At 35.0% G+C, this 12500-nt stretch overlaps 1 protein-coding gene across 1 annotated transcript in view; it reads left to right on the plus strand.

The window, feature by feature from the left end:
- The window catches only part of LOC135221917 (putative neural-cadherin 2), a 267766-nt gene that overhangs the window by 25900 nt on the left and 229366 nt on the right, over positions 1 to 12500 (plus strand).

Below are 12500 nucleotides of genomic sequence, written 5' to 3' on the forward strand. Positions count from 1 at the left end.
ATATATACTTACTACTGAAAGTAATGTAACTTTTTTCTAATTCTCAGAATACGGTAAAAAAAAATCTATGGCTGCCATGGTATTTTTCAGTTTTTTCTCACTAAAAAAGAATTTTATTTTATTGCACGTTACAAGTTTGTTTTAATTCCACTTAAAAACTAAACATTTTTGTTATCAATTGTTATCAATACTAAAGTTTCGTAGCCAAACCTTTTAGTATTCCATAAAACCGAATCAGAGTTATGTAGCTATATGCCATTAAGAATGAAAGACGGAAATGTTAGAAATGTTAATTTTAATATTGCTACAAAAGCATTTGAAAGACAAGGAGTCAGTCAATGAAAAAGAAATGACCCTTTCGCGCACTCCTTGAAGGGAGGAAAAGTATATTTATGAACTCATCCACTAAGTCGAGAAGTCGATATAAAATTCCAATGCAATTATGCCGAAAATAACGAAAGATGATGGGTAAATAAGAGGAAATGCACGTACGGTCTACGTCCATTACTTAATTTTCTTTGCAAATGCATTTGATATAATCTCACTTTTTGACCCATTGAGTTCTTATTATTGAACCTAGACAAATGATGCAACTGCCTTCTACATTAAACTCAGAGTAAGTTTTGAGTATCTTAAAATAATCTGTGATTCCATTAAGAAAATTTCATCTTTTATCGTCTGTGAACGAATATGATTTGTTATTTTATTGCCCAGAATAATACTAGCTTACCACCATATAAGAATTATACTGTAAATGCCAGTGTTCATTTAGTGCGGTTATTTATTTAACCTAATGATTTGTAAACTTTCGTAGTCCAGTAAGTTCGTCTTGTTACCTTTTGAGAAATGTAAAGCCCTTCCCTAACTCATCAACAGAACTTTGAACAACCTAGTTCAGGATTCCCTGTACTGGCATTATGATTAAACATTATGATAACTACGCGTTATGATTAAGTAGTAAGGAGGGTGGAAAGAGATATTTGGGGGTAAGTTTCTCTCTCTCTCTCTCTCTCTCTCTCTCTCTCTCTCTCTCTCAAGGCCACAGCCGTTAATGTCTTTGAATTTTTGCTTCAATTGCAACTTTGTTGTATTGCAAGCAAATTGCAATGAGGTGCTGAAGTTATTATCACATTCGAGATTGGTGTCACGAAATACTGCACTATGCCTGGTTTAAAGGGTAAGATCACTTTGTCCCTGATGCACTGCAGAGTTGGAAAGTAGATATTTCTTTCCTGTGTCTTTCTTAGACAGAAAAGTAACATTTACATACACATGGAATTTTACAGAGAAGGATCTTTTACACATAATAACATTCCCCTTTTTAGAGCTTCCACCCCAGTTGAAATTGATAATGTCAGTCATAGTAAAACTCCAATAAGTAGTGGTGTCACTGTCACATTGCAAAATCCCATTCAGGAGGTAATTTGCCGCCCAAAATAGATAAATAAATGTTACGTCACATGTAATGGTATACTCGCGAAAAATTATAGCCCCAATCCTATAAGAAACAGTAAAGCTGATCCTTCTTGACAAAACGTAAGGATAAAATACTGCCTCGGCATCCACAACTAATTGTTATCATTTATGCATCAGTATTACGGCTTAGGAATTAAAAGAATAAATGGGAAGAATGATTTGTTTGGCACGGTGAATATTTAAAGTAAGTTTTTTTCCAGTCGATGAAATTGTTTATTGCTGTACTTGCCAATTACTGTGTCAGTTATCTTTCGAAAATACAGATTCATATTCATTTTGCTTTTGAGAGAGATAAAGGAAAACGTCATCAGTAAGTGAATAGACCAGCTAATTTCCTATAAAAGATACTTGTCTTCAAATTAAATAATTAAATATATAGATTATGATCAAACAAATAAATATTTACTGAATTATGCAAGGTCTATACTGCAGCATATACCCATGGATAGAGTGTTTAGATGAATGACATTCATATTGTTGGTTAAAAATGGTTACCTGTTTGTTTGTTTGTTTGTTATAAAGAAACTTAAGTAACCAAGTTTTATCTCAAATTCATGGCGTCCAGTTGCTGTGTAGATTAAATCCAAAATACAGATTTATATTCCTTCATTTCGTTAGTCTCCGTAGTATGGTAGTGATTATCCAAGCTATGAATAAAATCATTACGTTCAAAGTAATAATGCTGAAATCGATTATTGCCAGAGCCTCCACATCAACAGACAAAGAGGAATGAAAGAGAGTTGCATTATGTACAGCTGTATTTTTGTAATGACATCAGCTCCCCAAGTTTCAGCGTCATTACTTTTTATATGAATGACGAACATTTGTGACACGTTTTAAGCCTCATTACTTCAAGCGTAATGAGTCCACCTGATAGTCATTTCCCCTCCCTAGACTTGTTTTCTGTAGTCATTACCATAAGGCTCACTTACGGGGATGATAAATATTAATTAATAGTGTGAGGGTAACGAGGGAGAAGGCTTGGTTGGTCGATAAGCGGTTTTTCGTAATAATAATAATAATAATAATAATAATAATAATAATAATAATAATAATAATAATAATAATAATAATAATAATAATAATGGAGATTCTTTTGTAAACGTGTTTCATTAAAAATTTATGTCTGTGACAACAGAGTTTAGTTTACGATGTTTCTGTATTTCTCTTCTCTGATGCAGCCAACATAATAATAATAATAATAATAATAATAATAATAATAATAATAATAATAATAATAATAATAATAATTATACTAATAATAATAATAATAATAATAATAATTACTGTCGTTGTGGTGATCAGTTGCTGGATGACGACCTCCAAGTACCTTACCGTCTTCCCCTTCAATTGGGTTGAATAGCTGATGTTTCTTGCAAACCCCTCCACTGGAGCCTGTGCAAGAAACATCAGCTACCTTGCAGTAATAAGTGGTACGAGCACCAACCTGAGGGAGTGATACAAAACGATCAGGCAAAGATCCTCTGGGACTATGGTATCAGAACGGATAGGGTGATACGTGCAAACAGACCAGACGTGACGTTGATTGACAAAGTCAAGAAGAAAGTATCACTCATTGATGTCGCAATACCATGGGACACCAGAGTTGAAGAGAAAGAGAGGGAAAAAATGGATAAGTATCAAGATCTGAAAATAGAAATAAGAAGGATATGGGATATGCCAGTGGAAATCGTACCCATAATCATAGGAGCACTAGGCACGATCCCAAGATCCCTGAAAAGGAATCTAGAAAAACTAGACGCTGAAGTAGCTCCAGGACTCATGCAGAAGAGTGTGATCCTAGAAACGGCACACATAGTAAGAAAAGTGATGGACTCCCAAGGAGGCAGGATGCAACCCGGAACCCCACACTATAAATACCACCCAGTCGAATTGGAGGACTGTGATAGAGCAAAATAATAATAATAATAATAATAATTACCGATTCACGGAAATCTCTTCCAGTGTCGTAGAATTTTGCAACTTTATGCAATCGATTCATAGAACATCTATGTTACAATATCCTTATCACCAGCGAATGGTGTAAATAAGAATGGCAAATGATCTGTGTTCATATAATATGATTTGATATCTAAAACTGCCAGTCATATAACGTGTTAAGTACCTAGTCCAGCTCTTTGTTCTAAACAGTTACTGCTGCTAATAGTCTTGCACCTGAGAGCGCGCACCTGATTGTTCTTATTTCATATCACTGAAAAATACGGAAAATAGTGTCACAAATCTTATTCGTATTAACAGCCATGTTATTGATGTCATTGATAAATATCTTTACAGCAAATGGTTCCTTTGGCAGTGAATATTATTGTTTTCATTATAATTTGCGCTGATCTAATGATACTAAAGTAACAGACAAAAAAAAAAAAAAAAAAAAAAAGATGGAAGGCAGTCAACAACGACATTCGCAGCACAATCGGAAAAAAAAAATCAAAACAATTATTACGAAAATTCAAGGCCCTAACACAGTAAGGGGAAATGTGATTTGACTAGCGCGTCATCAGTTTTATTCCTCTAATTTAGAGCCACTTATGATTTTGAACAGAAACAGCCATTTCCCAATAGCTCTTGATGGGAATATTCCAACCATCCCTTGATTTATTTTTACAAACACACAACAGACTGTTTGCCGGTAAACTGTGTTTAAGAAACCACAATCCGGTAGGAGGTTAGTGCCGTCAATGCACCTCATGCAGTGCATGCAGGCATTACTTAAAGGTTCTTTGCAGCGTCCCTTCGGCCCCTAGCTGCGACTACTCTCCTTCCTTTTACTGTACCTCCTTTCATATTCGCTTTCTTCCAACTTGCTTTCCACCCTTTCCTAACAATTGATTCTTAGTGCAACTGCGAGGCTTTCCTCCTTTAACACCTTTTAAACCGTTTCATTATCAATTTCCGTTTCAGCGCTGGATGGCCTTAGTTACCCCAGCGCTTGGCATTATGCCTAAAATCTATAAATCGGTCAATCAAGAAACCCCAGTAGTGACATTAATGATAAATTTTACACGCTTGAATTTAACGTGTACCCACGGGAATTTCTGTGAACCCATTTACCTTTCTTCATATTTTACTCTATCATGTTGTAATAGTACCATTACTTTTTAACTTCCATATTTTTCAGTGTCAGATAATTTCAGAAATTCGCATTCGGTTTAAATGGAAAGTTAGTTCATTTCAGCTCAGTGCGTTTATTTGAATATTCTTAGTTTATTTAAGGATTCGGTCGTTTGGCATTTCAGGCATAGATGAGATAAAAATTGAAACCGGACACATTTTAAAAGTTAGTAAAAAGGTAAACACTTATATATATAAGCTTTGATGTTACTATTCATTCGGTTTGCTTTTGTTACAGAAGAAGGATCAAACAGTCAGTCATTTTGAAAAAAACATCAGATGCTCTTGATATTAGCAGATTAATCGAGGTAACTGGGGTGAAATGATACTGTGAAGGCTGTAGAAGTTTTTGCAATCTATTTGAAACTCTCTGTTGAGGATTTTCCTTTGATGCTACTGTAAAGAGCAAAGCTAAATTTTATATTCCCATGTTGTCAGTCCCTTCATTTTAAATGTCAATTGTTTGGGCGAAGTTTCAATGAAAAAACTATTATATATATATATATATATATATGATATATATATATACATATATACATATATTATATATATAGATATACATATATATCTGTATATATAATATACATACACATATATATATATACTTATATTTATATATGATAATATATATATATATATATATATATTATATATATATATGGGATATTTATATATTATATAATATATATATATATATATATATATATAAATATATGTGTGTATATATATATATATATATAATATATATATATATATATATAAAGATATATGCCACGAAGGAAAATAAACGAAGGAGTAACTGCGAGACCTTTCGACGTTTCCACGTCCTTTACTAAGCAGAACTGACATACATGAGGGAAAAGACAAAACAATAAGATTCGTGTAACTGACAGATAGGGTTTATAAAGAGATTAGTACCTAGAATCCGACACACCTGGAAGATGAGTAACCTTCCCAAACAAGCATAAACAATGGGTGCGATTAAAAGTTTAAGATAATCATCTCAGATACAAGGACAAGACAATTAAAGAATTATAGGCGACAGCTGTTCAGAACTTTGGTAAACAAAACCATATTCACAATATATATTCACAATACAGGTTAGACATACATTACAACAAAGATAACTCTAAGGCAACTAATTTTTATTTAAGTCTGTAATTATATCTTTGAGGTCATTCTTAAACATGTCACAAATACAAGGGTCTAAATGAAAAAGGCCACGACTAACATTGAAATAACAATGAAAAGTAAGTTGTAATAAAGCAGATTCTAAAAGGTTTCGTGATAAGACATCTCGACCTTGCAATTACTGAACTACCAACCCAATTTATTCGGTGTTCTTTTTCACTCAAATGAATGAATATTACATTAGATGTTTGCCCAGTTTTTACAGAATATTTATGCTGGCTTAGCCTTACTTCTAGGCCCTTGCTAGACTGTCCGAGATATGAGGGACAATCCATACATGGAATTTTATATATTATGTTGTTGTTTTCTCTGGGGCTATTTTTTATTAACATTCCTTTTAGTGTGTTATTATAGGAAAAAACAAGGTTGACATTAAAAGCTTTTAACAATGATTTAATGGTTTCAAATCCGTTAAAATAAGGCAAACTGAGAATGTTCTTAAAATTTTCTTTCTGCGTGTTACTTACACTATAAAACTTTTTGTGGGCTTTATTATAACAAATATCTAATATATGTGAAGGATAGCATAAATCTTTCCCTATTTTTCTTATGTATTCGATTAAGTTTACTCTAGAATTAGAAAAAGACAATTGCCTCCCTTTCTTAGATGTTTTGATACATAGAGAACCATTTCAATGTAAATTCAGTATTTATAGGAAACCGACCAACAACTTAACTTATGTTCATTTCTTCTCAGGCCACCATCTTAACATAAAAATATCAATTTTTTCTTCTATGTTTTTACGAGCATTGTGCATTGTCAGTCCCCAATATTTAGATCAAGAAATCGAATACATAAGAAAAATAGGGAAAGATTTATGCTATCCTTCACATATATTAGATATTTGTTATAATAAAGCCCACAAAAAGTTTTATAGTGCAAGTAACACGCAGAAAGAAAATTTTAAGAACATTCTCAGTTTGCCTTATTTTAACGGATTTGAAACCATTAAATCATTGTTAAAAGCTTTTAATGTCAACCTTGTTTTTTCCTATAATAACACACTAAAAGGAATGTTAATAAAAAATAGCCCCAGAGAAAGCAACAACATAATATATAAAATTCCATGTATGGATTGTCCCTCATTTTATCTCGGACAGTCTAGCAAGGGCCTAGAAGTAAGGCTAAGCCAGCATAAATATTCTGGTAAAAACTGGGCAAACATCTAATGCAATTTTCATTCATTTAAGTGAAAACAACCACCGAATAAATTGGGTTGGTAGTTCAGTAATTGCAAGATCAAGAGATGTCTTATCACGAAACCTTTTAGAATCTGCTTTAATACAACTTACTTTTCATTGTAATTTCAATGTTAGTCGTGGCCTTTTTCATTTAGACCCTTGTATTTGTGACATGTTTAAGAATGACCTCAAAGATATAATTACAGACTTAAATAAAATTTAGTTGCCTTAGAGTTATCTTCGTTGTAATGTATGTTTAACCTGTATTGTGACTATGTATTGTGAATATGGTTTTGTTTACCAAAGTTCTGAACAGTTGTCACCTATTATTCTTTAATTGTCTTGTCCTTGTATCTGAGATGATTATCTTAAACTTGTAATCGCACCCATTGTTTATGCTTGTTTGGGAAGGTTACTCATCTTCCAGGTGTGTCGGATTCTAGGTACTAAGCTCTTTATAATCCCTATCTGTCAGTTATACGAATCTTCTTGTTTTGTCTTTTCCCTCATGTATGTCAGTTCTGCTTAGTAAAGGACGTGGAAACGTCGAAAGGTCTCGCAGTTACTCCTTCGTTTATTTTCCTTCGTGGCATATATCTTTATATATATATATATATATATATATATATATATATATATATATATATATATATATATATATATATATATATGTATATATATATATATATATATAATATATATATATATATATATATATACATACATACATGCATACATACATACATACATACATACACACACACACACACACATATTCCAACACGACGTAAGAGACCATGACCGTGGACTGATGTTGGAATAATTATTAGAAAGCACAGAGACGCTGCGTAGAGAAGCCTGGTTCTTCAGATTGCAAAAAGCCGAAGCTGTGAATACAAATCAGCAACGGCTCGCATTAAACATACAGAGGAACATGGACTCCATCCTCCCTTCTTCAGGAAACCTCGGGACATGCATGAGAATTTGAAGGGAGACACAAGCGACAGAACAGCTCTGAGCACAACTACCGACAGGGAAGCAAATCCTGACCAATAGTCCTTTGCTGCAAGCCGTGGCATAGAGGCATCCATCGTACGGAGTACCAGGAATGCCCTTTCTGCTGCGCAGACCAATAAAAATTCACCATCCCATTGACGTCATATTTAAAATTGTAGGCGTCAGCATACAGTAATAAAAACCTTGTATGTCAATTTGTAATTCAGTCCTGAAGACGTCACCAGTGAGTGAGCAGACGGTCCGTCGACTAGAAGTCAATGGAAAAAAACACGAAAACATTTTCCTTTGAAATGATTTTTCCTTATTCTTGAGAAGCTTGCCTGAAGCGAAAGAGAAGATAGACTGATTTATAGAATGATGACGGTCGGTTTGATCCGAATATCCGGCCGGATATCCGGCTATGCTGACTTCTTTAATATTAGTTGTAGAGAAAGAAAAAAAGAAACAATTATTCTAATAGAACTTTTCACGAGGATTCCAAATATCCCATACTTATCTTCTATGATGAAAAATAGCGTTGATATTACGGTTCAGACAATGCCGTTTGCTCTCCTCCGGGTTCCGCCAGCTAATGTGTATGTATATCTAGAATGGGTTTTTAAGACCAAATGATACTCGTTTAAACAAAATGAAACAAACTGCTAACAAGGAACTACACCTACCCTTGTTCCGTTGCTTGTTTGTTTGTATGGTGCTTTTACATTGCATGGAACCAGTGGTTATTCAGCAACTGGACCAATGGCTTTATGTGACCTCCGAGCCATGTCGAGAGTGAACTTCTATCACCAGAAGTACACATCTCTCGCTCCTCAATGGAATGGCCGAGAATCGAACCCGCAATCACCGAGATGGGACGCCAACACTATACGCTTTTGTTCCGTTGCAGAATCACTCTGGGGAGTTGGCTGAAAAGCAAACTAGGCAAATAAGCTCCCGTAGTACAAAAATATACTTTTTATTTCCCAAATTAGCTAACATTAAAATGGAATAAAATGGAATAAAAGGAATTAACTCTGACCCAAAAGAAACATTAAACTTTCGTTTCCTCTCAAAATCATATTTAAGTAAGTACCCACTCTTATCTCATTATGTCCAACTACTCATAACATTTTAATAAGTCAATAGAAGTCTTAGAGAATCCATTTTTCTATATGGTGACTTTGAGCCCATCTGAAATAAAGAGACCACAATTATAACACCACTTTAACTATGAAAGTTAGTTAAAAGGAATGTGTACCGCACCACACTTCTCTTTCTCCAGACCCAATAATTATTACTTCAAAGGTTAACTTTTTCAAAGTTCTTTCTTACGTTACCTTATTCAATGGGCCTGCAACACCTCACAACACCTCTTCCAGGTATGTTCCACACTCTGTCACAAGCAATCAGTGAGTACTCCCTCTTAGCACTTATTCCCCATAACAAAAGTCATGTACTGTTCGTTATGAACACCCAGAGACACACCCTATGTTTTACCCAGCAAAGACGGGTGCTTCATGCCTGAAGTCCATGATCTTCGAGGCGTCATCGACCTCAAAGTGCATTGGTCATCTTTCCTGTCTGTTTTTCATTTCAGCACCTTCAAGGAATCCAGTGCTTGTCTCTAACCAACTTGTCTCTAACTGGAAAGAGCTGAGATTAACAATTCACTACCGTGCCTTTAAGATGGCTCGGCCACCTACGTCTTTTGTGCACTCCTGTCGCACACCACATCGGCTACTGGTACATACTAGTTCATAATGTTTTAATTTTACCACATGATTTAGAGCTACATCCGTTGCTGGGACCCTCATACTTCCTTGGTTGCACAGTTGTTTGATAACTTCTACAACACATATTGTGATCATCATTACGGCTACCATAACCGTAATCACTGGAACTGTGTAGCATTTGTCGAAGAAGAATTCATCCTCATTATTATCCTCTAGCAGTGGAATCGTAACCGTCTCCAATATAGGCGGTACTTTAACCACCTCGTGGTCCCACCTAAGTGTCTCACGAAAACCTTGGTCAAATAATTGTAGATCCCAGCTGAGTGCGGGGACCATCTCGAAACAACTCAGCATGCGCCATTATTCAGTGCCTACGATCCCTGTAGGTGTATCCTAACACCTCTGTTGCTGAACTGCAGATTCGACGTCTTCCGATGAAGGAATCGTAAGCACCACCTCATTGTCAACTTGAAATGTCCCAGAATGCATCCTGAGACGATCCACCGATGACATCTTGTCCATTGCAAAGGCGATCAATAACATTGCCGCTCGTGTGAAGATCCGACCTCTGGTGTTGTAGATCCAAGCTGTTTCCGTTGTCACCCTCGTGTGAAGTTGGGAACCTGTAAAGTCATCGTGTGTTCATATTTAAAAAGTCTACATGATCATAGATCAACTAAAGTCTTGCTTTAACACACGAATCTGTCATTAACTAATATACCCAATTTCATAGTCAATTATTAAAAATTCCTCACTAAAATAAAATATGATCTTTACCCACTGAATCCTCATAACTAATCCTATATCTGACAAATATACTATCAGAAACGCCCATAATGCCTATACAGCAAAACCCCTGTAATGTTTATACAGTTAACCTCCATCAAACATAATGCTGAAATCCCTTCTATTTTAGATATACCAAGATAATTTCAACCTCCTTTCTATAATAGAAATGCTATGTAAAGCTTAACCCCGATTACAAGTTTCACTTGTAGGAGAAAAAAAATAATAATTCAACTTTTCCCATTACAAAATGTATACGGAGTGAAAAAATAATAATTCAGCGCTTTTCCATCCAAAACTCAGTATGAATCGTTACGGAATTTGCTGCTGCAACATATCCTATTGACCCGAATTGACCCCTTACATTCTTCCCCAAGGAATGTCATCATCAACATCCCTGAAATCGCACTATGGACATGTCTAGTCAGACTTGCAACCTCAGAAATCATCATTCCTTCAAATGGCCCAAAAATCTTTACTGATATTATACAACCATAATCTTCAAAAATTATTCCTAGGACATCCTCAAAGGTGCCCAAAAATTGTCCTTGAAAACGTAACTCATTCATGATACTGCCACATGCATTTAAAACCACATAACCACTTAGTTGGGATATAAACCACAGAAAACCACAATTCAACAATTATATGCCGCCAAATATAACCACTGGTGAATATAGAAATACAACACCTTCATAGGGCCCCATAAAACCACAATGCAGTAGTGCCATCCCCCCATGAGCCATAGTACCAAAAGAACCATAATACCCACCTCTTTGGCTCATAAAACCACAGTCCACCACCAAAAATTATAGCCACAAAAAAATCAGCCCCAATAATTATAGCCACAAAAATTTCAGCCCCAGTAAACCAATACCGCCAGGGATCACCACACGGACCTGTTGTAATATTCCTTAGCTTAACAGAAATTTCCCATACTTTCCACCCCATTTTTCCTCGTGAAATAATTACCTCTTTTTTTACGCCAAATCGCCGCAGTTTGCCCTTAATAAGAAAAATAGTAGAAGAAATGAAAGAGAAAAAACATTACATTAAACTGACTAATCACATTTCACCATCAGTTTGCGAAACCAGAAAAAAAATGCAACTGCTTGATATTCTATTGGTTACCACAGCCAATTCTTTTCAGTTTTGATATATGAGTTAATTTCGACCGTGTTATTTCATCTAAGACTATAAATCTGTTTCCTGTCTTTTCCTCGATGATTCTAAAAGGACCTTCAAATTTTGGACCCAATTTGTAATTTAGTTCATTTCTCACATTGATCTGAATAGGGGGATAATTTTTCCCTCAAAAACTGAAGAACGTCCTGTACTGGTACTTTTGTGAATAGGGAATCTACGTCAAGGCTTAAAAGTTTTATGTTGTGAAGTGGTATATGTGCTTCTCTGAATTTGTGACAAAAATCTTCCGAATGTTTAATGCGACTGGGAGAAAAAGTGCCTATTCACAAAAGTACCAGTACAGGACGTTCTTCAGTTTTTGAGGGAAAAATTATCCCCCTATTCAGATCATTTCCCATTGGCGCTTGACAAAATAATAAAGTTAGTTGAATTATGTGCATCTAATAACGTATTTTCATTCGGGGAATCATTCTACAAGCAAAAATTCGGGTGTAGTATGGGTAGTCCTTTAAGTCCTGTTTTAGCCAATCTGTACATGGAATACTTTGAAACTACAGTAATAAATGCAATAAAACCCAAAAACATGCTAAGAAAAAATGGTAATGTATAAACGGAAACGAATATGAAAAACACGAAGTTATCAACCACTCAGAGTGAGAAAGATAATTGAAATGGCACCAACATTCGTAATACTGATAAAAAGATTCCGAGTAAAATTACGCCTCCCAGCTGTAAAAACGAAGGCACTTCCGCAAAAGATGAATACGAGGTAGATTTGCTTTAAAGGAATTTTTTGGGATGGTGAAGCTTTTAGAAGGCGAACGAATCGCATATATTCCTAGTGCAGGTCAACCCATGACT

Source organism: Macrobrachium nipponense, chromosome 3 (assembly GCF_015104395.2).
Source record: "Macrobrachium nipponense isolate FS-2020 chromosome 3, ASM1510439v2, whole genome shotgun sequence".
NCBI lineage: Eukaryota > Metazoa > Arthropoda > Malacostraca > Decapoda > Palaemonidae > Macrobrachium > Macrobrachium nipponense.